The sequence below is a fragment of the Tamandua tetradactyla genome, chromosome 5 (genome assembly GCF_023851605.1).
Source record: "Tamandua tetradactyla isolate mTamTet1 chromosome 5, mTamTet1.pri, whole genome shotgun sequence".
NCBI lineage: Eukaryota > Metazoa > Chordata > Mammalia > Pilosa > Myrmecophagidae > Tamandua > Tamandua tetradactyla.
The window spans coordinates 186,899,264-186,921,268 of NC_135331.1; the positions used below are offsets into that span (position 1 = coordinate 186,899,264).

The following is a 22,005-nucleotide window of genomic DNA, read 5'->3' on the forward strand; positions in this document are numbered from 1 at the left end:
AGAGAAAAGTTAAAACCTGAAAGATAAAATAATTTGCTAAGTGGGTTAGTAAAAGAAAAGCTAATAAACCAACCATTCAATAATTAGCAAAACGCATATCTCAAAAAGTCTTCTTAGATTCTTAAAGGAAAATAAGGTAAGAATAACTTTCAATATACACAAATAATGTACAAAGCACATACTTTGAATCTATGGAAAAGACAGAAACTGACTAAGCATGATGGAAAATAGGTATAAACCATCCTAGAACTATTTTCCTCTTTTATTAGTAAAACAAAGCGCAATGTAAAAACAAAGTCTTTAAAAATCGTAAAGCATTAAAAAATCATGCAGGCTTGATTACACATCCTAATTATTTTCGAAAGGTGGAAAATGCAATTTTAGAGGCCGTCTGACCAGTTTATGGAAAAATGCATCTAGGGTTCTTCAGAATGAAAGAACAGTGTTGTTATTGGATTGTAAATGATAGTATTTGAGAACAAGTACAGCGTAGTCTAAATTTTAGGTAGATACCATTTTAAAAGAATGGAATTTTTATGATGGAGAATAATGGCAACAGCTAAAATAAACAAGAAAAGAAAAACCTAACAAGAAAAAGTAACGAAAGGAAAAACTCCCTTTTAAGAAAAGGTTGTTCCCTGACCGGGAATCGAACCCGGGCCGCGGCGGTGAGAGCGCCGAATCCTAACCACTAGACCACCAGGGAAGCTGCTTAAGCCCTTCCTCGAGCTGTATTTGGTTTGTATAAAACCTTACGTAACGCTTTACGCCACCACGAAGCTGTGCGCCGTCTCTAAGCCCCACCCTCCGTTTGTGCCCAAGACCTGAAGCTCCCCGCCGACCCCCACCCAGCCTTTTCCGCCCCCTCTCCCTCTAATTACATAACACGGGCACCTGTCCTATACCTAAGTAAAGGTGACGCAGTGCCCAGAGCTGGGTTATTCGCTTTGTTTTCTTAATCACTGACTTTCTCTTTCCGAGTGGAGCCTCTGTGTCTGTCCGTCGGTCCCACGAAACATCCCCCTACAGCCGCGACAGAGGGGGCTGCGGAGGGCCGAGACCTTTGGAGATAAAGAAGGAAAATGCTCCCTGGGGAGCTTCACGAAACAAGAAACGTGGAGATTAAGCTAGCAGGCGCTGCCATGGTCACCATATGCCTTTCCAGCTGCAAGAGAAATGCGGCCTTCTTGAATAGCAACGTATCTTTCCCTGGACGCACCCGCAGGACGCACGAACCTGGCCGGGCACTGGGGCTCGCGCCGGGGAGGGCAGGGCCCGCCGCCCGCAGGCCCGCGCACATCGCGCGGCTTGGAGGGGCGCGGCTGTTTCGGTTGAAGGGTAACCGGGAGACCGCGCCCCGCGGCGTGGGAGGCGGCCCGAGTGGTCGCGTGGATTTTGGTGACTGAGTCGCGCGCCGCCCGCGCTCTGTGCACGGGAAGGATGCTGTTTTTAGGAAATCGAGTTGGGTTGGGGGAGCTCTGACTTCTCACCAGGGGGCTTAGTAGTGCTTAGCCTTACTGAATCTGTTTGTGAACAAACAGATGAAGGAGATAGTATTTTAAAAATAACTTTCATTTAAATCTTAATAGGCATAGTAATAATATTGTACAATACGTACAAGAGACATTGAAATCCTCCACTCATTCCTCATTTCTTCTTCCCAGAAGCAACCCTGTTACTAGTTTCTTCTGTATACTCCCCAAATAGTCAATGCATATACAAACAACTAAGTATCTATTTCTCTTCTTCCTAGCTTTTCATTTTGAACCATTTCAGACCTACAGAAGCATGCAGATATAGCACAATGAAGAGACATAAGCCCTTCATCCAGAACTGCACGGTCCAGTGCAGTAGCACCTGTCTCATGTGGCTATTTTGCATTAAAATGTGGTTAGTTGAAATTTAAATGATCTGTACATGTAAAGTACGCATTGGATTTTGCAGCCTTAGTATGAAAGAAAAAATTTTAAAGTTTCATTTAAATTTTTTATATTATTATATTTTGAAGTGGTTCCAGTTGGATATATTGTGTTTAATTATATTGTTAACATTAATTTCATTATTCCTTTTTACTTTTTTAACACAGCTACTACAATATTTCAAGTTGTATTTGTGCCTTACATTATACTTCTATTTCATAGTTCTAATCTAGATTTACCAGTTATTTTTCCATATTTGCTTTCTCTCAATTTCTCTGTTTACACATCTTTTCTGAACCACTTGAGGCTAATTGCAGATATCATGATACTATACTCCTAAATACTTTTTATCTCATAAGAACAAGCAAAGTAGTTACCACACTCGGGAAATTTTTAATTAATATAGCATCATTTATTTTACAGGTCATAATAAAATTTTTCAATTGTCCTAATAATGTCTTCTATTGTCTTTTTTTTAATCCAAGATACACTCAAGGATTATGCACTGCATTTAGTTTTATGTCTTTAGTCCCCTTCTATTAATTGGAACAGTTCCACAATCACTTCCTTCTCCTTCTTAAAATTTTTTTAGAACATTGACATTTATGAAGAGTGGAGGACAGATATTTAAGAAAGCCCCTTAATTTAGTTATTTTTTTGGCAGGAAAAGTACTGTAGCTGATGTGTACTTCTCAGTGCATAACAACATCAGGACACATGTGATACCAGTGTTGACTTATCTGTAATGGTAAGTGTGTTAGGCAAAATAAAGCTTCTCCCCAAATGTCCAGATTCCAATCCCTGGAATCTATAAATATGTTACCCTAATTGACAAAAGGGAGGGACTTTGCAGGTGTGAGTAAATGAAAGATCTTCAGGTGCACAGACTATCCTGGATTATCCAAGTGAGCCCAGTATAATCACAAGGGTCCTTATATGTGAAGAAGGGAGGCAGGAGGATTGGGCCAGAATGATGTAGTGTGAGAAAGTCCCAACCGGGCATTGCTGGTTTTGAAGAGAGAAGGGGTATGTAGCCGTGGTATGTAAGCGGCCTTTAGAAGCTGGAAAAGGTAGGAAAATGAGTTCTCCTTGTGCTATTTCACTCTGTTGTGGATACCAGAAAAGCCATGTCCTTTGATTCTCATTCAATATTGCTGGGGGGGGGGGGGCGCTTTTTGGTTGTTTCCATAGAGATGTGACCCACCCAATGTGGGTAGTAATTTTTGATTAGATGGCTTCCATGAAGATGTTTCTCCACCCATTCCAGGTGGGGTTGTTTACTGGAGCCTTTAAGAGGGAATCATTCTGAAAGCAGCTTTAGAGTCACAAGAGCCCACACAGCCAGAGACCTTTGGAGATAAAGAAGGAAAATGCTCCCTGGGGAGCTTCATGAAACAAGAAACTTGGAGATTAAGCTAGCAGGTGCTGCCATGGTCACCATATGCCTTTCCAGCTGCAAGAGAAATGCGGCCTTCTTGAATAGCAACGTTTCTTTCCCTGGATGCCTTAGATTGAACATTTCTATAGCCTTGCTTTAATTGGGACATTAGAACATGTAAACTTGCAACTTAATAAATTCCCCTTTTTAAAAGCCGCTCCATTTCTGGTATATGGCATTCCAGCAGCTAGCAAACTAGAACACCCCCCTAGAGTCTCCAGAAAGAAAGACGTAGCCCTGTCAACACCTTGACTTTCGCCTAGTGGGAACGGAGTCCAGCTTGCAGACTACAGACTATTGTATCGTAAGACATTTGTGTTCTTTCAGCTGCTAAGTTTATGGCACACCAGCAGTAGAAACCAAATACGATTAATTCTGATCATATGGGTAAGGTGTCTGCCATACTTCTCCACTGTAAAAGTTCCTTTACACTTATAATTAGTGTCAGTTTCATATCTTAAGGTTCGGTCGCTCTGGTCCGGTAGTGAAGTGAAAGACAGCAAGAGGAGCGGCTGGCAGAGTGGTCATCTTTAATCATCCCCTCTACTCTGCTCTGATGCTTATAGAGCAGTAGTCCCTTATATACTAAATTACACAAAAGTGGCATATTTTTTCAACAAGTGACTTCACTCGTGGGATACCTGATTGAGATGCATGCATATCACACCACTGGTTACACAAGCTAATCTGTGTCATGTTCCCCTGGAACTTATGAGGGCCATCTTAGCAGGCTGTTTCCAATGAGTAATGTTTCTGGGCCCCACACTCCACCCCTTGAACAGTCTGCATTCTAGGGGACACCTTATCCCCCAGGGCTGCTCCTCGGGCCCATAGGCCACAGCAGTAATAAAGTGAATAACAAAATGTTAAAAATCCAGACAGGCATGATAAGGTTCCTATTATCCAATGCCAAGTCCCTGTCATGGAGTTCCACGAGGACTGTAAAGGATCCAATGAGAGGGAATGAATGGCTTGCATTTCCTTATTCATTTTATGCAAGGTACCTTTAACAGAATCCTGATTGTCAGGAATATACACATAACATCTGTGGTAGTTAGATTCAGTTGTCAACTTGGCCAGGTGAAGGCACCTAGTTCTGTTGCTATGGACTTGAGCCAATGGCACGTGAACCTCACCTGTTGCTGATTACATCTGCAGTCGGCTAGGAGGCGTGCCTGCTGCAATGAATGACGTTTTAATTAATTGGCTGGTGCTTAAATGAGAGAACGCAACGTAGCACAGCCCAGGCAGCTCAGCATACCTCACCTCAGCACTCGCAGCTCAGCCCAGGCCTTTGGAGATGCAGAAAGGAATCACCCCAGGGAAAGTTGTTGGAACCCAGAGGCCTGGAGAGAAGGCCAGCAGAGATCACCCTGTGCCTTCCCATGTAAGAAAGAACCTCAGTTGAAAGTTAGCTGCCTTTCCTCTAAAGAACAACGAAATAAATCCCCTTTTATTAAAAGTCAATCCATCTCTGGTGTGTTGCATTCCAGCAGCTAGCAAACTAGAACAACATCCTACATGTAACATTGCACAAGTTTCCTCATATGTAGCTGTCAAGAGGTCTAAAGTCATTCTGTTTTGCCAAACAACCCTTCTTACCTGGGTAGTTTCATTTATCCCTACATATAGGTGGCCATCCCACCACCTTTTGGGAACTGAAGATTCCATGGTCCCATCACAGAAAGACCAGGAGTCCACATGGCTGCCTGCGGGGGGCTCCCAGGCATTGCTCAATGCACCGTGGTGCTTTTCATTTAAACTCACATGTTCAGCTATAAACCATCCCCAATCATTTTGGATGGCATATCCAAAACACAAAAGTGGGGGTGGGTGGGATTGTCCATGCCCCAGATGAGCAAAGCATCAACTGCTCGCCATACTTCTTTCCAAGCTGGAGAACTGCAATTATTTCATTCTAGCCATGTCCAGTTCTATTCAGTGGCTGGTGCTTTCTGCCATGGGAGCCCTTTAGCTACATCTGCTGGAAACCCAGTACACACCCAGCAATTAGAAACATTGTGGACCTTTGCATAGGTGTGTCCCCAGTCCACCAGGCTCTTAGCCGCCATCAGCCTGGTTGGAGAGATAATAAAGCTTTAAAAACCATTAGAGACAAATTTTATCTCTTGGGCCTAATATAGGCCACCTGCCCATCCTGCTAAAGAATAGGGGTGCCAGGGGTCTCTGCCTCAGGTGAGAGTACCAAACCAGTTTCCTTTGGGCCATACTAGCACAATTAGGATGCAAGACATAAGTTTCTTGAAGTAAATAACCTTCCCCATCATCAGAAAGGGACACATGTACAGGAGTTGGCCACCCTTCAATCCTAGTTTGCACCTGCAAACCTCAGGTTATCCCAGCACCCCAGAGCAAAAGACATACCACCAAGGAAGGGGCTTGCATCAATATTTCCATGCCCATGTCCATTCATCCATTGCCTCTGATTGCAAAACACAGGGCCTAATAATAGTAACCCTTTTTCCCACACACTGGATCTTTATAACACATCACTTCTTTCCACTTGTATGTGCAAAGGCGAAGGCTTATCCTTGTATTATGAAGCCTAAAGGGGAGTAGCCTGTGCACTAAGGCTGTTCATTTAATAAATGAACACCAGTAGCAAATCAGGGTAGCCCACCACTTCAACATCAGCTTCTCTAGGGCTAAAACCCGAAGCCCCGCTTTCAGAAGGTCGTTGTACCTTTCAATTATTTCAGCAGTTTCCGGTTTATATGGGACATGCTGTGTCCACTGTATATTTATACCTTTAGCCCAATCCTGGCCACACCTTTGGCCCAATCCTGGACTGTAAACCCACCGCTGTCATTCAATGGGGGAGGCAGGTGGGGGGTTTGCCTCTACCTCTTGCAATTTCTGCTAATCTTCCATTACAGGCCTGTACCGAACTCACTTGCTTTCAGGGCAGCATAGGCAGCAGCTACTTGCTGCTCAACAGGAGAGTATCTTATCTCTGCTCCCTGCCTAACTGGGACCAACATCTTATGGGGACCTTGCGTCTGCTCTGGTACTACCAGAGTTCCCAAATAAAGCCTACTTCATGGGCTGTCACATTCAGGTGGAAAGGAACTGCTTTATCTACCACCTGTAGTGCTTGGGCTCACACTATTGCCTTTTTTTGCTACCATGAAAATATGTTCTTTGTCATCTGCCTATCCCAGGGGGGCACCTTTTTTTTAAATAAGGCATGCAAAGGTCACAAGACCTGAGCCAAATGGGGAATAAACACTCTCCAGTACCCCAAAAGGCCTACAAAAACTTGAAAAGCTGCCTTACCATGGTCGGTCTCGAATAGGCTTGGACCATAGCTATCACAGCCTCTGGGATTATTTTGGTCTTACCAGACCAGACAATTTCCAAGAACTTAACAATCTGGGCCCCTGGACCTTGGCCTCACTGATCGTCCATCCCAGGTATCTAGTGCACGGCACAGGCTGCCCGTGGCTTCTTCTAGACCTGTAAGAGAATCAGAGGTTAGCATAATGTCATTTATACAGTGATATAAAGACAACTGTATTTTTAACATTGCCAAGTAGCTAAGTCCTGAGGCACTAACCCATGGCACACAGTAGGACAATGTATATAGCCTTCTGGTAGGTCCACAAATGTCCATTGCAGCTCTTCCCATGTGAATGCAAAACTGGTCCTTGCTCTCTGGAGCAGGTCAATGGAGAAAAATGCATTTGCCAAGTCTACCATATAGTGGCACTGTCCTAAGGAAAGACAGTTGAGTCATCCTATCAACCATTGGTGATTTTGCAGCATGCATTAGAGGAGTGACTTTATTAAGCTCATGGTAACCAGCAGTCATTCTCCATGTGCCGTCCTGCTTTTGGACACGCCAAAGCCTGGGGTTGCAAGGACTATGTGCCATTCTCACCACCCCAGCCTTTTCCAATTATAGGTTCATTTGCCCAATTTCCTCATGTCCTCTAGGCAACCACTACTGCCTCACCTTAACAATGCTTCAGGGCTCAGGGGCACCACGCAACCAATGCCAGGCATTATCGTGGCTTGTTTCACATGGACCGTGTGCTCTCCATATCCACCAGTGTGAGTCAGAGGGTCATCAAACCAGTCTGGGTTTCCATACAACAAAGTACACCTTGCCCCTGTGTCCTCTAGGGCTGAGACATGGTGTACCATGCCAGGATACTACTATTCTGAAAGTTCCTTCAGTTTTTCAGTTCCCCGACCGAGGGGCCACTGCTACACGCTGTCAATCAAGTCACATCGCCCAGCTGCACCGGGTAAAACATCAGGTAAGCGCAAGGGCTGGGACTCAGCCTGCTGTTCTTTCCTGTAGTTTAGTGAATGGCTGCTCCCAGGGCAATTCTTTTTACAACACCAATAAAATTTCATTGGGCTGTTGTTAATCAACTGTCTTTGGATTCACCCCTGAGGCTATTAAATTACCCACACTTGGAACGGTGATGCCGTGTAGGGGCTGCAGGCTTTGCCAGCCCTCCCCGCTCCTCCAGCGGCTTTCTTTCGGATGCAGCTCCACGCCTTGCTTTACCTGGCACACTCATGCTCCAGTTCTTGCACTTTTGCACTCCCTCACTGGGCTGGGTCGCTTTCTGAGAGCTCCAGGCTGTCAGTCTCAAAGGCTTCTGCCGTGCCAGCCCGGCGAGAACTGAGTCCCTTCCAGCGGGCTTACCGTATACGTGGTCAGCGGCAGACATGGGGGGCGGGGTGCACCAGTCCACCTCCTGGAGTCAAGGGCTGGTGGTGCTCGACCCCCCCCCCGCTTCACCATGGGACAGGCATGGAGCAAGGGAGGGGTATTTGCCTTGGGATGGCACCAGCTCACTTCCAACTCCCTCCGTTTCAGGTGGCTCCAGTGTGCCGCTTCTTCTTCCAGGGCCCGGATCTTTCAGTTCTTATTTCTGCCGCGACCTCCAGATCTGCACTGTCCCTGCTGTTCTCGCACCAGGATTAAAGACAACCAGACATTTTCCCTGCTCTACCATGCCGGGAAACCCGAGTCAGCTTTAAAGCCCTTTTAAGCCTTGGCACTCCCCTGTGGGGTGGGATTCAGATGACTTCACGCCTCCAGAGCGGACCACCACAGCGCACAGCAGCTACAGGATGCCACAAGCCTGTCCGGTCTGTCCGGCTTCCTCGGGGCGGAGGGACCACTCACCGCTCGTCCTGCCCACCACGCCAATTGTCAGGTTCATAGCTTAAGGTTCGGTCGCTCTGGTCCGGTAGCAAAGTGAAAGAGAGCACAGGAGCCGCTGGCAGAGCGGTCATCTCTAATCATCCCCTCTGCTCTGCTCTCATGCTTACAGCGCAGTCGTCCCCTATATACTAAATTACACCAAAAGTGGCATTTTTTCAACAAGTGACTTCACTCGTGGGATGCATGATTGAGATGCATGCATATCACACCATTGGTTACACGAGGTAATCTGTGTCATGTTCCCTTGGAACTTACGAAGGCCGTCTTAGCAGGCTGTTTCCAACGAATAATGTTTCTGGGCCCCACATTAGTAAATATGGATAAAAGCAAATATCATCCATGGAGGTAATACATTGAGACCATGTGAATATTCTATTCCCCAGCAAACTTTCACACATGCTTTTAGATTCCGTGATGATCCTTACCTGAATCAGTTACTGTTACTGTGACTGCAAAATGGAGATATTTTAATTCTATCATCTTCTGTAAAGAAAAATTTTCCTTTCTCTATTTCCCCCTTGTTCTAGTTTGCTAGCTGCCAGAATGCAACATACCAGAAACGGAATGGCTTTTAAAAGGGGGGATTTAATAGGTTGCTAGTATACAGTTCTAAGGCTGAGAAAATGTCCCAGTTAAAGCAAGTCTATAGAAATGTCCAATCTAAGGCATCCAGGGAAAGATACCTTGATTCAAGAAGGCCAATGAAATTCAGGATTCCTCTCTCAAGTGAGAAGGCACATGGTGGACACAGTCAGGGTTTCGCTCTCATCTGGAAGGGCACGTAGTGAACACAGCGTCATCTGCTAGCTTCCTCTCCTGGCTTCCTGTTTCATGAAGCTCCCCGGGAGGCATTTTGCTTCTTCATCTCCAAAGATTGCTGGCTGGTAGACTCTGCCTCTCATGGCTACATCATTCTGCTCTGCTCTCTCTGAATCGCTTTCATTCTCCAAAGTGTTTTCTCTTTTACAGGACTCCAGAAACCTATCAAGACCCACCCAAATGGGTGGAGACATGTCATCACCTAATCCAGTTTAACAACCACTCTTGATTAAATCACATCTCCAGGGAGATGATCTGATTACAGTTTCAAACATACATTATTGAATAAGGATTATTCTACCTTTATGAAATGGGATTTTGATTAAAACATGACTTTTCTAGGGTACATACATCCTTTCAAACCAGCACACTCCTCTTATTCTTTATCTAATTTTTAAGTATTGCTTTGTACTCATATTCTTTTTTTTCTGCTTTGGCGGGTTTCAAATTCAGTGTGTTGTAATCTTTTTCTGTTGTTATTCATTTGATATTTAAGTTGTCCCAAATTTGGCCAGGAGTCCCTTCAACTAGTTCTTGTATCCTATTGCCATGTCCCTGTCAGTTATTGAGCACTACCTTACTTTCTGGCACAAAAAAATCCAGGCATGTTGTACAAGTTAATTTAGGGAGAAAAAACATCTTTATGCATATATCTATTCTTTTTAATTTCTTTTAAAAAATGTTTATACAAACAGTGTTATACTATGCATACTTTTCTGTAACTTTTTAAATTACTATCCTTTGAAAGATGTCCCAGTCATTAATAAAGAGCTTTCTCATTCCTTTTGATAACTGCCTGGTGTTCTATTTATAGTTTTACCATATTTTATTAAAGCAGTTCCCTATCGTTGGGCATTTAGATCATTTCCAGCCTTTTTCTAATTCATAAGTACTTCAATGAATAACCTTGAGCATCATTTTGCATTTAGTTCTTATAAATTTTCCCACAAATGATTCACCTTATTGAGTGCCAATTTCTGATCTGAAAATATTATTACATTTTGAAAGAAAAACCATGGCACAGAATTTGAATTCAGATACAGTCATAATTTATGACAATTTTATTTTTAAATTTCATGTTAGCCTGACTCAGCTGTTCTTTATTTGTTCATTGATTTGTTCATTCACTCAATAAATATTACTGAATAGTCAATTTATGCCAGACATTAGGTGTCCCAAGGTGAACTGAATAGGCTCCCCGAAGTTAAAGCTTAGTCTGATGGGCTTCAAGTAAGCAAGTAATTGCAGTATAGCACGATATACTGTGAATATTGTAGAAGGAATAATGACTGTACTTTAATAAGCTTATTTATTTAATAGACGAAAACCAATCTTTCATCACGCATACATTGCGGATGGAAATGTCAGATGGTACAGCCACTCTGGAAAATATTTTGGCAGCTTCTTATAAAACTAAATGTATACTTACCATACAACTTAGTAATTGTATACCTTGGATATTTATCCAAGAGAAATGAAAACGTATGTCCACATAAAACCTGCATGTGAATGTTCATATTCATATTTATTTGTAATTGTCAAAAACTGGGAACTCAAAGGTCCTTCAGTAGGTGAGAGGTTAACCCACTGTGGTACATCCCATATCACAGTGTATTGTTGAATACTACTCAACAATAAAAAGGATGAACTATTGAGACATGCAACAACTTGGAAGTAAAGAAATTTTTTTCCTGAGTGGAAAAGAAAAGCCAATCCTAAAAGGTTACATCCTGTATGATTCCATTTATATAACAGATCTGTGGTTGTTAGGAAGTAGGGTGGGGTGGCAAGGAGGGTGGGTGTGATGACAAAGGGGTGTTAGATTGGTTGTGCATCTTGATTGTGGTGGTGATTACAAGAATCTAGATGTTCTAGTTTGCTAGCTGCTGGAATGCAATATACCAGCAATGGAATGGCTTTTAAAAAGGAGAATTTAATAAGTTGCAAGTTTACAGTTCTGAGGCCATGAAAAGCCTCCAAATTAAAGCTAGTCTATAAAAATGTCCAAATCAAGGCACCATCAAGAGGGCACCTTCACTCAAGAAAGGCCGATGAAGTTCAGGGTTTCTCTTTCAACTGGAAAGGTACATGGTGAACATGGCAACGTCTGCTAGCTTTCTCTTCAGGAATCTTCTTTCATGAAGCTTCCTCAGGGGCCTTTTCCTTCTTCATCTCCAAAGGTCTGTGGCTGTGTGGGCTCTTGTAGTTCTCGTGACTCTGCTTTGCTGCTCTCCCATCACTCTGAAGCTTTCCCCAAAATGCTTCCTTTTTTAAAGGATTCTAGTAAACTAATCAAGATCCACCTTGAATGGGTGGAGTCACATCTCCCTCTAATGAAAGATTAATACCCACAATTGGGTGAGTCACATCTCCATGGAGATAAGCTAATCAAGTTTCCAACCTACATTATTGAGTATGGATTATAAGAAAAGGTTGCTCCCAGGAGATTGGATCAGGAGTAAAACATGGTTTTCTAGGGTACATAAATCCTTTCAAACCAGCACACTAGACATATGATAAAATTGCATAGCACACACAGAAACACACACACACACAAGTGCATGCAAAGTTGATGAAATTTTATTAAGCTCCAAAGATTGTGTCCATAACAATTTTTCTGATTTTCATATTTACTGGAGTGCAAGATGTTACCACTGGGGGACACTGGGGGAAGCGTACACAGGACTTTCCTGTACATTTTTTGCAACTTTTTGAGTTAGCACTCATTATTTCAAAATAAAAGTTTAAAAAAATATTCCCTTTTCAGGATATGTACTACAAATTTCTTTCATCCAGTAAATCCAAACAGCCACCACTTCATGCCATTTTGAGTTTAGGGATTCATTTCAGAATTATAACTTAGCATCAATGTCTACCTGAATAACTTTTTCAGAAAGCACAAAGAAACCATAATGGATTATGAAGATATTGAACAGACCATTGTGATGGTATAAAGCTGTATGCACCCCAGAAAAGATAATGTTCTTAAATTTACCCATTCCTGTTAGTTATTGTCCCACCTATTATAGGTTCCATCTATTGTGGTAGGACCTTCTGATTAGGTTATTTCAACTGAGATGTGACTCCCTCATTCAAGGTGGTTCTTAATTCTCTTTATTGGAGTCCTTCATAAGAGGATAAAGGACAGAGAGCAGGCACAGAGAAAAGCCCCAGAGAAGTTCAGACCTGGGAGAGAAGGACTCACACTGAAGACTAGTAAGTCCCAGACAGAGCAGGCTGGAACCCAGGGCAAAAGGACCAGCAGACACCTGCCATGTGCCTTACCAGGTGGCAGAGGAGACCAGATATTGTCTGATAATGTCTGGATTTGGATATTTTCATGGCCTCAGAATAGTAAACATGAAGTTAATAAATCCCTGTTGTAAAAGCTAACCCATTTCTGGTACATTGCATTTTTTTCTGCTTTAGCAAATGAAAGCACTATTTTTTTTTTTTTAGCAGAAATGAGACAGAAGAAAGCTGTCCCAAAGCATTAGATATCAAATGAGAGAAAAGGACACAATTTGTTGAGCCGATTGTAAATAATCAGCCATAATTCCAATGTGCTGACATGCACCCAGACAGAAATCCATTCCCATATTCAGCATTTCTTTCTCAATCCACTCTGACAGACTCCTCCTTTCAAATGACAAGATAATTTCCACCCCCTCTTCAGACTTAGTAAAAAGCCAAGAGAAGCACTAAACCTAAAAGGATCCTTTAATTTCTTCTCAATATTCAAGGTGATATTTGTTTTCATTTGTTAAACTGTCAGAATGTAATACACCAAAAATGGAATGGCTTTTAAAAAAGGAATTTACTAAGTTGTAAGTTGACAGTTCTAAGGTTGTGAAAATATCCAAATTAAGGCAACAGTAGGAGGTTACCTTCACCCAAGAAAGGCTGATGCCTTCTGGAACACCTCTGTCAGCTGGGAAGGCACGTTTGAAGTGGCTGTGTATCCCAGAAAAGCCATGTCCTTTACTTTTCATTCACTGAGAGCTTTTTGATCATTTCCATAGAGATGTGATCCATCCAATTGTCAGTGGTACCTGTTGATTAGATGATTTCCATGGAGATGTGACTCCACTTATTCAAGGTGGGGTTGCTTACTGGAGCCCTTTAAGAGGGAACCATTTTGGAAAAAGCTTCAGGGCAACAGAGCCCACGCAGCCAGAGATCTTTGGAGATGCAGAAAGAAAATGCCCCTGGGGAAGCTGTTGAAGGAACCTGGAGGCAAAGCTAACAGACATGGCCACATGTCTTTCCAGCTGAGAGAGAAACCCTGAACGTCATTGGCCTTCTTGAACCAAGGTCTCTTTTCCTGGATGCCTTTTTATAGCCTTGTCTTAATTTGAACATTTTCACTGCCTTAGAACTATAAACTTGCAACTTAATACATTCCCCTTTTTAAAAGTCATTCTGTTTCTCATATATTGCATTATGGCAGCTTTTAACAAACTAAAGCAGGACATCTGCTAGCTTTCTCTCCTGGCTTCTTGTTTCCTAAGAATTCCCTGGGGATGTTTTCCTTCTGCATCTCCAAAAGTCTTTCATTGTGTGGGCTATGAAACTTTCTCCAAAATGGTTCCCTCTTAAAGCACTCTAGTAGGTCACCCACCTTGAATGAGTAAAGACACATCTCTATGGAAACAACTTAATCAGAAAGATCCCATCCAGCAATATATATATATTTTTATTGAGAAATCTTCACGCACATACATTCTATACATGGTGTACAATTGATGGCTCACAGTATCATCACATAGTTGTGTATTCATCACCATGATCAGTTTTTTAAACATCTGCATCACTCCAGAAAAAGAAATAAAAAGGAGAAAGAAAAAACTCATACATAACATACACCTTACCGCCCCCTCTCATTGACCACTAGTGTCTTCATCTACCCAAATTTATTTTACCCTTTGCCCCCTATTAATTATTTATACCCAGCAATATTGAATGAGGATTAAAGAACATGTTTTTTTTTTGGGGGGGGTGCTACACAACAGTTTCAAACCAGCACAATATTATAAGGTGTTTGATACCAGTTTGGGCAAATGAGCCACTGCTGGCGACATCGTTAAATGATAAACTCTCCTCTGTCTCTTCAGGTGCAGGACGACTAACCATACACCTCCTGGGAAACAGCTGTCACAACCAGCCCAAGTTAGGTGTGCGAAAGGAGACCCTGCTCTCTGTGTGATAAAAAGGAAGGCAGTTCAACCCCTAAAGGGGGAACTTTCTTGGTGCTGGTAGCCTCAATTCCTCACCCAGGGCACAACTCTCCTCGACAGCGTCTTCACAGAGAAATCTCCCAAAGCAGTTTCAGCACTTTCAGGGGTTGTGAGCTCTTCACTTAGCCAAGGAGCCTTTCATTTTTAGAATTTGTTGAAGCAGTACTTCCCAATTCCTGGATTTCCAGTTCATGAACAGTTACCAGCGTTATGTTCACAGAACAGAAACACTAGTCATTCTTAGTAATAAAATTGTTTTTAATAGATATCTAAGAAAAATACTGAACACATTTGTCTGGTTGTGGTTGTTTGGTGACATTTCTTTAAGCCGTGAGGTGCAGGCTCAAGGACCCCAGGAAGTCATTTGAAAGAAAAACTTGATGCCTGAACTCAGGGGTCCCAGTGCCACCCCTCCAAGGCTTACTTGGAGCAACAAAGAGGAGGCACAGGGAGTGAGACCCTCTCTTCTTCCTTTAGGGGTTGAAGGGCTCACTGCTCTCTTCATCTACACCAAAGTTTCATCAGGCAAGGTTTGCTTATCCCAGGAATGTCAGATAACAATTCCACCAAGTAGTCTCAACAGCCTCTCCTCTTCCACCAAGATAGAAAGGTTCAGTGTTCATATTTAATGGGCCCTCATCTCTATGAAATCAGTAATGTCACAGTGTTACATTAACTCTGCATTTATTGAGCACCTTCCATGGGCTAAGCATGGTGAGAGGTGCTAGGATGCAATTAAAATAAAAACTTTATGGTAAGGATGTAGATTGTTATAGTAATAGCTACTTATATTGAAGGCCACATCCCAGACTTTAATCTAAGCAACATTCATGGGTCATCGTATCCATTCCTATATTCACCCTGTAAAGTTGGTGCTATTATCATCCCTCTTTTATGAATAATGAAACTGAGGTTGAGTAATTACCAAAGTCAGCAGGTGGTGGAGATGCAGTTTGAAGTCAGAATCTGAATTCTTGAGGATCACCAGCTTCTTAAAAAATACACAGTTTAATGAGGATTGATTGTGTAGAATACTAAGCGTTCTCCAATTATTTTATGTGCTGTCTTATCTCCCAATGAAAATTTGACCTATCTAGGGCAGCGCTGTCAAGTCAAACTTTCAGCAGTGATAGAAATAATTCTCCTCTGCATTGTCCATTGCAGAAGTTGCTAGACAAATGTGGCTCTGGAGCTCTTGAAATCTGGCCAGGGGACTGTTTTTAGCTTCCTACGCTGCTCAAGAAAATACCATGAAATGGTTTGGCTTAAACAATGGGAATTTATTGGCTCCCGGTTTTGAGGCCGGGAAGATGCCGAAATCAAGCCATCCTCAAGGTGATGCTCTCTCGCTGAAGACGGTGCTCTGGGGCTGGCTGCCGGCGACCCTTGGTTCCTCTGTCACTTGGAAGAGGACAAGGCACAAGGGGCATCTCCTGGCCTCGCCCTTTTCTACAGGGTTCTGTTGATTTCAGCTTCTGGCTACTCCCTCTATGACTACATATGCATATGAATTTCATTCTGCTAATAAAGGACTCCAGAAATAGGATTAAGGCCCATCCTGACTGAGGGTTGTGCTGGTTTGAAAAGATTATGTGCCCTAGAAAAGCCATGTTTCACTCCTGATCCTATCATATGGAACAGTCTTTTTTTTTTAAACCCTATTTAGTGCCGTATGTTGTAAACTTGATTAAATTATCTCCACAGAGATGTGACTCCACCCATTTCACATGGGTCTTGATTAGTTTACCGGAATCCTTTAAAAGAAGAAGCATTTTGGAGAAAGCTTCAAAATGACCTCAAAAGAATGACAAGAGCCAGGAGGCACAGAGCCCACCCAGCCAGAGACCTTTGGAGATGAAGGAAAATGTCCCTGGGGTGGTGGGGAGCGGGGGACTTAGTGAAACCAGAAGCCTGGAGAGAAAGCTAGCAGAGGTCACCATGTTCACCATGCGCCTTTCCAGTTAAGAGAGAGAAACCCTGAACGTCATCGGCCTTCTTGAATCAAGGTATCTTTCCCTGGATGCCTTAGATTGGACATTGGGATCTTTTAGCGGCCTTAGAACTGTGGACTTACAACTTAATAAATTCCCCTTTTTAAAAAAGTCATTCTGTTTCTGGTATATTGCATTCCAGCAGCTAGCAAACTAGAACAAGAGTCATAACTGAAATAACTGTATCAAAAGGTCCTACATGGGCTCACGCCCACAGAAATGAATTAGAATTAAGAACATGTATTTCTGGGGTATATACAGCTTCAAACCACCACTGGGACTGAAGAACTACATTTTAATTTTATTAAATTTAAATAGCCACATGTGGCACATAGCTACTATATTGGACAGCTCACACCTAGAGGACAAACCTAGCAACTAGTAAGACAAGCCTTAGGCAAATCAATAAATTATGCAGTGGATGAAAAAAAGAATGAATGCAAAAATCATCAAGAGAACCACCCCCCCTCAAGCTGGGAAGCAAAAATCTTTATTATATTGGGAATTTCATTGAAATAAACATTATAACACATATGTTATACACATGCAGTGCTAGGGAGTTCATGTAAGATAGTAAAAAGGATCTGTTTCAGTTTGCTAAAACTGCCAAAAGGCAATATACCAGAAACGGACTGGCTTTTACAAAGGGGATTTATTAAGTTACAAGTTTACAGTTCTAAGGCTGCAAATAAGTCCAAATTAAGGCATCAACAAGAGGATACCTTCACTAAAGAAAGGCTGATCATGTGCAGGGTTTCTCTGTCAGCTGGGAAGGCATGTGGCTGACATCTCCTGGCCCTTTGTCCTGGGTTGCTTTCAGCTTCTGATTGCAGTGACTTTCTATGTCGGCTCTCCAAGCATCTTCAAACTTCTGGGCCTTGGTATCGCCTGTGTGTGCCAGCTCTTGAGCTCTTTCTCCCTGAGCTCTTTTAAGGACTCCAGTAAGCTAATTAAGACCCACCCTGAATGGGCAGGGTCACATCTTCATGGAAACAACCTAACCTAAAGGTCCTACCTAAACAATAGGTCTGCCCCCACGAGATTGAATTAGGATGAAAAGAACTTGGCTTTTCTCCGGGTACCTCACAATTTTAAACCAGCACAGGATCTTTAAATCATTTGCAATGTTCTCAAGAGGTTGACAGACATTTTATAATTGTGATGGTCACCGCTTTTTTTTTAATGCAAAAGTAATGATTTAATCACTATAAATTCTTTTTTAGTATTTTTTTCTTTTGCAGACTGGGGACAATGAAATGTTTGGCTACAATTTTCCCCATACAAACATGAGACACTAATCATATAGAAGAAGCACCCTCACATATAACTGATGGGTGATGAACAAACACCAAAGTTTGACCAAAGCAAAACATAAACTGAAAGCTGTTGGGGCTATTCATATTTTAAATTCAACATGCTTACTCTGTTTAAAAATTAAAGTCTGTATAAGCTCATAATGAATTGCTTGTATTTCCAGATACAACAGACAAGGCATGTGGCCATTGTTCATGACTGTTAAAGTAAGTCTTAAATTTGAATTACTGCTATAATACTTATTAAAATAGTTTAGGTAAAAATTCCTTCTTCCAGCAAATTACTGGACTATTAAAAATTTTCTTTTAGAATTATAAAAATAGACGTACCTTTAAAAAGCCCATTAATTCCATCATAATCCATGGGAAATGAGCACATTATTTCCATATTCCATGATTGAATTTTTCTCTACTACAACAATAAAATTTAAGAGTCAAAATGCATTAGAGGAGAAAAGTCAGTACTGTAAGGACCTGCCAACTGCTTCCACTGGAACAGAATTTAGAATTTGATATCCACATTAAAAATATTCTGTGCTGATAAGCAAGGCTCAAACTTGGATATCGGCAAAGGTAGAAACAGCTAGGAGAATTTTAACACCCATTTCTGAGTGCATGAAACACAATAATTTCTTTAAAGTATTTATAAATATATCATACAACACTGTTTCCTGTAATGTTGTATAACAATATGGTATTGTACAGCAAGAACACTGTCATCTGATTCAAAGCGAATCATTTCAACAAATCAGTAAATAAACAGCAGTACCCACTTTTAAGCATAAGGATTATAAAATTGAAGTGTACTTTCCATTGATGGGTTTTGTGCCACAGAGAAATAAAAAAAAAAAGGAAACATAGGAATCAAAATGGCTAAATATGTACAAAATTGTTAATCACAGAGACATGGCTAAATAGAATGCATTATCCTATGCACATTCTTTCAGTTTGCTGAAATTTCAAGATAAAGAGCACTTGTTTTGGGGCATGTAATTGTGGCTCAGTGGCAAGGAATCTCGCCTGCTGAGCTGGAGACCCGGGTTCGATTTCTGAAGCCTGCCCATGACAAAAAAAAAAAAAAAGCACTTGTTTTCTACAGATTCACAAAACAGCATGATAAGAATAATCAAGGAGAATGTAATGTAGGCATTAGTTGGATTAACAAACTACGGCCCAATGCTCAGATCCATATTTACAATTCAAAAATAGTTTCTATTTTACCATCTTACATGAACTCCTCTAGCACTACGTGTGAATTTTCCCCATCTTTCCTAACACACACACAAAATCTTGCCTGCCTCTCCCCAGAAACCAATTCTTTTTAAGAACAATCTTTTGCATTTAATTCATATATGCATATCACATCTAGTCCATCTTTTATAAGCAAATTTAATGTCACTGCAAAAGAAGGCAAACTGGACAACAGTCAGATGCATTAGTATCTATAAATCTGCAATGGCATGAAGATATCTCTAATAAAGCAGGAGTTTAAAATTATTTTCCTTAATAGTCTCATTTTCCTGCTTTATACATATATATATATATATATATATATATACACACACATATGTATCTTAGCCTAATAAAAAATTACTTGATTTGCTTCTTGACAAAACATGGTCCACAGAGAGAAAAACAAAAGGGACTCAGTGCTCTTGGTGTTGTGGAAAGTAGTTTGCCCACAGTTGGTGCTTTTGCAAAAGCAACTGCACAAGACAACCCCGAATCTGCCACGGAGCAGGCAGGGACTGGGGTGGGATAAGGGGGTGAGACTGGGAGCCACTCGGCCTGGGCCCGGGAGGAGCACCGTCTACCTCAGGGACAGCGCTCTGCGACATCTTTAACTAAAGGACGGTCATTAAGGCCTGCGACAGCAGGAAGGTCTCAGGGAAGGAGCCAAGCACTCAGCGGTCGGTGAAGGCCGAAGGCGCACAGTGGACTGGACACCTCCCGGGCCCTGTCCGCGGCGAGATGCGCGAGGAGGCGTCTCTCTTCTGCAAACTGCTTTCGAGTGTAGGAGCGGGAACCATCAAGTCTTTCGTGCATGTTTTCAACCATGTGGATCAATCCCTAAGTTCCCATCATGAAATAAAACCTGATTCCTCTAAAAAAGGGGGGGAGGAAGGGGGCTCAGTGGCAAAAGAATGGGAAACAGTGAAGACTTTCAACTCAGTGGGTATTTCCTGCAGAAATACCATTCTAAATCACACTTCCTTATAAACTTTAGAAAATAGCAAGCAACTGTTAAATTGTCCCTGTAAGTGACTTTACCCTGTCCCTTTTCATTACATTTGCACATACACACTCCTGTAGCCAAGTTATTCTGAGTTGGGAGCAAAATACCATGAATAATAATAGGCATATCAGATTGACACTGTGCCATTCTCAAAATGAGTCCTCACCTGCTTCTCATTTATTCTCACCAGCCTGAGTTAGGCGGTGTCACCCCCTCCACTTTACAGCCTGAGGCAGTGGCCCGAGATGACCAGCTAGCCACCAAGTCCCTGCCTGAGCTTCCTGACCCCGCCGCAGTGACGCTCCCACACGGCTCTGCAGCCAACCTCCCAGTTCCTTAGAACTCATCTCAGAAGGTCTTAGCTTAGTTTATCACGTCTTTTCTTCGCCTGATTGTTATTAACCTCAATTTCAAAATCATAAAAGCACTCGGCAAAGAAGTTTTAAGGGTAGGTCAGTTTCCCCAGAGATCCCAAACCGTGTCCTTTTGATACACTGAAATCTGCTCTTTATATTTTAGGAGCCTAATTTCCCTTTGGAAGAAATCTACAGATAATATTCCATATATTTTGCAAACTAGGATAACTTGACCACTGCCCGCTGGAATCCCAAAGCCATCACTGTGAAACGCTTGGCTCCGCCCTCCAGAGAAGGCTGTCACCGCATTAAGCGGCACCGACAGCCCTGAGCAGGCCACTGTCCAGGGTGTCCGCCTGTGTGACACTGCGGGCGATGGCCTGCGAGTTCTCTGTGTGAGGGAACCGCACGACTAGATCCTGCGAGTCATCTTGCAGTGCCCGTCAGGGACCTGAGCGGGAATAGCATCCGAGTGGGGATGGGGAGGTCGCGGGCACAGGCCCCGCTGCGATGCAAACCCTTCTCACCAAGTTCTTTGCCAAGAGTCGGCCTGGAGGGCCCAGCGGTTACGTTCCCACTGCTGCACTGATTGTAATTTGGCAGCATCCAGGATGCAGGCCGGGGGAAGGGCGCGGAAGGGGGAGGAGATGGTTCGCCCCTTTTGCCGGAAGGGAACCAGAGCCAGAGAGATGAATTTATTGTGGCCAGCGGTCCCCGGGCTGGAGGAGGCTCCAGGGGCTTTACAGCTCCGGGAGACGCGGTGACCGCAGCTCTGCTCCCGAAGCCTGACGGCCATCGAAGGGTGGGGGGGTGGGGGAGCGGGCCAGCGGGAGCGGCAGCGGCTGCGGCCCGCGCGGAGGTAAGCAGACCCTCCCCGGCTCGGCAGCCGGGCGGCCCCGGCAGCGACGCGCTGGCGCCCGGGAAGCGTCACGATGGGCCGAGGCCTGCGGAGGCCGCGCGCGCAGCTCTCCGGGGCGGAGCCGGCGGGCCGGGGCGGCGGGGGCGGCAGCAGTCGGGGGCGCTGGGCCCGGGGGTAGGGTGGGGTGGGGGGCGGCCTCCGGACGCCGAGGATGCGGCCGCCGCAGCCCGGGCCGCCGAGCCGGGCCGCCAGGCTGCCGGGCCCCCGCCGCGGGGCTGGGGCGCCGAGTGCGCCGCGGGCCGGGCGGGGCTAGAGGCGGGCGTGGGCCCCGCGGCGCGCCTCCCCCGCTTCCCGCCCGGGAGCCCGCGGCGACCCGGGCCCTGAGCGCGGACGCAGCAGCCAGAGCGGCCGAGGAACGCCCGCTGCCGCCGACTCCCGCAGCTCGGGTCGCGGAGTCCTGGGGCGCGCGCCTCGGCGCCCCCGCCTCCTCCCGCCGCTCCTCCTCGGGGCACGGTCCTCCCCCGACCGCTCCCTCCGGCCGCCGGGGAGGATGCGCTGCCCCGCGCCGATCGCCACAGGCCCCCGCCGCCCGGAACGCGCGCGCCCTCACCCCTTCGCCGGGACCCGAGGA

General features: G+C 43.9%; 1 non-coding gene across 1 annotated transcript; it reads right to left on the reverse strand.

Moving 5' to 3' along the window:
• Nucleotides 1-634: 634 nt before the first annotated feature.
• Nucleotides 635-706, reverse strand: TRNAE-CUC (transfer RNA glutamic acid (anticodon CUC)). Its single transcript has one exon. It is a non-coding gene; the product is annotated as a tRNA-Glu (tRNA).
• Between the last annotated feature and the right edge of the window lie 21,299 nt (nt 707-22,005).